Source organism: Enhydra lutris, unplaced genomic scaffold (genome assembly GCF_002288905.1).
Source record: "Enhydra lutris kenyoni isolate GAN:26980312 unplaced genomic scaffold, ASM228890v2 scaffoldscaffold18, whole genome shotgun sequence".
Lineage (NCBI taxonomy): Eukaryota > Metazoa > Chordata > Mammalia > Carnivora > Mustelidae > Enhydra > Enhydra lutris.
The window spans coordinates 22131398-22136590 of NW_019154102.1; positions in this window are offsets into that span (position 1 = coordinate 22131398).

Sequence of the window (5193 nt, forward strand, 5' to 3'; positions counted from 1 at the left end):
CAGGAGTGACGCTTTGCGTCTTTTTTGAAACAGCTTTTAAATGAAAATAGAATTCAAATATTCGTTAATATTTTTGGATACTTTGTGCCAGTAACTGTTTTAAATGCTTCAAATGAACTAGCCCAGTGAATCCTCACAGTAGGTCTCTGAGATAGGTATTGTTGTTATCAGCTCACCTTTCCAATGTGGAAACTGAGGCACAGGGAGGGAAGTGACTTGTCCAGGGTCACGAAGCAGATAGGTGGCAGGGCAAGGAGGTAAGTAGAGCACGGCTACTCTCCTGACCTGGATGGCACAGGCCAGGTACAGGCCTGACAGTCCATGTCAGGGCCCCATCCTCCATGGGTTTCTGCAAGGGGGGGGGGTCCATCTCTGTGGCCTCTCACTGGGGAGAAGGGGCACCTGGGATCTCCCACAGCAATCAGGAAGGTCAGCCCTCACTTCAGGAACTACCCTTGTTCTGAATGGCCCCCAGTCTTCAACAGGCAGCACTCGGCTTACAACACAGAATGGCTGGAGCACCTGGGTAGCTCAGTCATTAAGCCTCTGCCTTCAGCTCTGGTCATGATCTTGAGGTCCTGGGATTGAGCCCAGCATCAGGCTCCCAACTCAGTGGAGAGTCTGCTTCTGCCTCTCTCTGCTGCTCCCCCTGCTTGTGCTCTCTCTCTCTCAACTGAATAAATAAAATCTTCAAAAAACAACAACAACTGGAAAAAGAAAATAAAACAGAGAAGGACTGGCTCATTGACTGTTCCCTGCAAAGCCTTCCCTAATGCTTGAACCCTTCCCCTCAGCGTCTCCTGTCTGCCTACTGCTTTATTCCCAAAGAACATATGTGTCTTTGTATTTTTCCATTACAAATTGCCTGTTTATATTTGTCGCTCATTTTTTTCTTTCAAGGATCTCATCTTTTTTTTACAGATGGGCAATAGTACTGTCATATCTGCACACTCTCCTTCACTGTCATGGCCTCTTTGTGCAAGGTTTCCATGTCCTTGAGGGATTACACTGCCCCGTGGGTAAGGGAGTTGGCTCCGCAGTTACCCGGCATGGGTTCAGATCCTGCCCACTCTTCATTAGCTGTAGAACCTTGCATGAGTTATTTAAGCTCTCCACATCACAGTGTTCCTGTACATAAAATGGGGATAACAGTAGTAATTCCTTCCAAGGGTCATTGAGAGGGTGAAGTGACACACTCAATGTGAAACGTTTAGCATCATGTCTGGCACAACATACATATGCAAACGAGAAGTTCTCTCTAATGTGAATGTGTAGGAAAGACATGCTCAGTAACTGACTTGAGAGCGGCACTGGCATTCAGGAAGGGCTCAGGTTATAGTGAATTTAATGATGTGCTAAGTGTTTATTGTTGCATCTACAGTTTAGGTGTACTCACACTAGATTTTAGGTGCTAGGTGAAACATCATATGTACAGATTTCTAAAATCTAAAAAGAGAAAATATAATGTACAATAAGTTTTCTCCTCATTTCCTTACTTTCTGTCTCTGTCTTTCCATATCCTGCAGGTCTCAATGAATAATCTTAAAATAAAGAAATGAATAAAGGTTCGAGGGGGAGCTATTATATTAGTAGGAAGGATATTGACCCTCTGGCTGCCATTTGTCAGACACGTAACCAAAATCGACTGCACCCTGAGATTGGAGGATCCTGTGAGGTTGGCAGGCTCTCCGTTCTGTGAAGCTCCTAGAAGGACAGGGGTATGATTGCTCCTGAGATAAGACAGAGTGAGAAGAGCTGAAGTGCTCTGCATGACAGAGGGGGAGAATTTGGAGCTGGAGGAATTCTGGGATGTAGAGAGGAAAGGGGAGATGGGAGTAGGAGAAGAAGGGTGTGGGTGTAGGCAAAGTGTGGGTGGGTTCTAGCATATGGCTCCCGACCTTCTGAGAAGCCCAGTGGGGTAATGTTTGGTTTGAATGGGGTCCCTTTGGTCTGCATCTGCATCCCCGTTTACATGAAATAACTGTCTCGGGCCAAGAAATCAGAGCCCAGCGGAGCCAGTTACCCCCTTGCTCCCTGATCTGGCAAACCCGCACCATCGAGAGGGCTGGGAGCACTGGGAATGATATTCCGATTGCACACATCTTTTTAAACCCAGTTTATCATTTGGCTGTGTGTTGGAATGGACACCATGATGAGCCAACCAGGTCTCTTTCAAGACTGTGGGGCTTGATCTCCCCCTTGCAGGGAAATGTTGAGCAGAGAGCCACCGTGCCCAGGATCACAGGTCTAACAGTCTGATGCTCGGAAATAGATCACTCCAAATCATGGGAGCTCAAAACAACATTTACAATCTTGCAGTTTCTGTGGCTAAGGAATTTGGGAGCTGCTGGGTGGGTGGTTCTGGCTTCGGGTGCCTGATGAGGTTGTAGTTCAAATGTTGACCAGGGCTGCTATCATTGGAAGACTTGAACGGGGAACTGGCTTATAGAGGTGGCTCACTAGAATGGCGGTGAGCGGGAGGCCTTGGGTTCTCACCATGGGGCCCTCTCGATGGGCCTGCTTGAGTCTCCTCACAACATGGCAGCTTTCCTTCCTTCCAAGAGGGAATCCCAAAGAGAAGCTGTGATGGTCGTCATAACCTAATCTTGCCATCACTTCCGCCATGACCCGTTTGTTAGAAATGAATCCAGGCTTCATCCAGAAGGAGGGGAAGTAGGCTCCACCTTTTGGAAGGATGAATGTTAAACAACGCATGGACATTTTTTTTTTCTTTAAAGATTTTATTTATTTATTTGACAGAGAGAGCGAGATCACAAGTACACAGAGAGGCAGGCAGAGAGGCAGGCAGAGAGAGAGGGGGAAGCAGGCTCCCCGCTGAGCAGAGAGCCCGACACGAGGCTCAATCTCAGGACCCTGAGATCATGACCTGAGCTGAAGGCAGAGGCTTTAACCCACTGAGCCACCCAGGCGCCCCTGCATGGACATTTTTTAAGCCACTAAAACGCTCCACTCCTGGAGGAGCCCATATCCAAGGATGCAAAACCCCCCACCCCCACAATGTGGGACAGCTTTGAAAGACCATCTCAGCTTCAGAGTTCCCTGTGGGGTCAGCCCAGCCTTCACTGAGATGCAACAGGGCTCATCTTCTCCCTGCCCAACCCTGTCAGCACATGTGATATTCCCAAGAACACCACTAACAAACCTCCCACGCTCTTCACCTCAGAGCTGGCTTCCCAGGGAACCCACCTGTGAACATGGTGTGTTTTGTTACTGAGCTAAAGTTTTCCTACGTCTTCTGCCTATCTATCTCTTTCTTTGTGCATTCTGCTCTTGTGAGCATTCTTACAAAGGCCTTCTAATCCCCAGATGAGCTAAATACCTAGATCTTATTCTATGTTATCTATGATTTCAAACTTTATTCTTAATTAAGATAATGGGAATTTATTTCATTTATTTATTTATTTATTTATTTGAAAAGGAGAGAGCGTGTGGGGGTGGAGGGAGAGAAAGGAAGAAACTGAATCTTAAGTACACTCCACACCCAGTGTGAGCTGGACCCGGGGCTTGATCTCATGACCCTGAGATCATGACCTGAGCTGAAATCAAAAGTCAGATGCTTACCCAACTGAGTCACCTAAGCACCCCTAATTGGAGCTTATTTTACCCTATCTTGTGAGATATGGACTTTTCTCTGATGCTTCATCAATTGTCTTAATACCAGTTGTTTTTTTTTTAATCTTTTTTCCCCCTTGGCCGCTGGCAGAGCAGGTTCCGAGTCGCGGTCCCTGGGGACACAGGATCTTCTGCTTGTACCCAAAACCATGGCAGCGGTGGCTGTCTGGGCAGCTCCAGACCACCAGAGAGGTTCCAAGCAGCGATCGCACACTGAGATTTTCCCGCTGGCCCGGGCTGGGAGTGCCTGGTCTTTCCGGGTCCAAGAACACCAGGCTGGCGCCTGTGCGCACCTCTCTCAGGGGAGGGCTCAGGGCGCGTCTCAAACTCTGATAGCACGGCACTCCTGTGGGGACTGCAAAAAGGCTGTGCTTCTGCCGGCTGGCGAGGCTCCCAGCCCCTCATGGGAGCCGAGCCGGACCCCACGCGCTGGTGGCTCAGGGACGTAGCAACAGCAATCAGACAACAAAGAGAAATAAAAGGTATCCAAATTGGCAGTGAAGAAGTCAAACTCTCTCTCCTCGCAGATGACATGATTCTTTATATGGAAAACCCAAAGACTCCACCCCCAAACTACTAGAACTCATACAACAATTCAGCAACGTGGCAGGATACAAAGTCAATGTACAGAAATCAGTGGCTTTCTTATACACTAACAATGAAAATACAGAAAGGGAAATTAGAGAATCAATTCCATTTACTATAGCACCAAGAACTATAAGATACCTGGGAATAAACCTAACCAAAGAGGTAAAGGATCTGTACTCGAGGATCTACAGAACACTCATGAAAGAAATTGAAGAAGACACAAAAAGATGGAAGACCATTCCATGCTCTTGGATCGGAAGAATAAACATTGTTAAGATGTCTTACTGCCTAGAGCAATCTATACTTTTAATGCCATTCCGATCAAAATTCCACCGGTATTTTTCAAAGAGCTGGAGCAAATAATCCTAAAATTTGTATGGAATCAGAAGAGACCCCGAATCGCTAAGGAAATATTGAAAAACAAAAATAAAACTGGTGGCATCACGTTATCTGATTTCAAGCTTTACTACAAAGCTGTGATCACCAAGACAGCATGGTACTGGCATAAAAACAGACACACAGACCAGTGGAACAGAGTAGAGAGCCCAGATATGGACCCTCAACTCTATGGTCAAATAATCTTTGACAGGACAGGAAAAAATATACAGTGGAAAAAAGACAGTCTCTTCAATAAATGGTGCTGGGAAAACTGGACAGCTATATGTAGAAGAATGAAACTTGACCATTCTCTTACATCGTACACAAAAATAAACTCGAAATGGATAAAAGACCTCAACATGAGACAGGAATCCATCAGAATACTAGAGGAGAATATAGGCAGTAACCTCTTCGATATCAGCAACAGCAACTTCTTTCAAGATATGTCTCCAAAGGCAAAGGAAACAAAAGCAAAAATGAACTTTTGGGACTTCATCAAAATCAAAAGCTTCTGCACAGCAAAGGAAACAGTCAACAAAACAAAGAGGCAACCCATGGAATGGGAGAAGATATTTGCAAATGACAGTACAGACA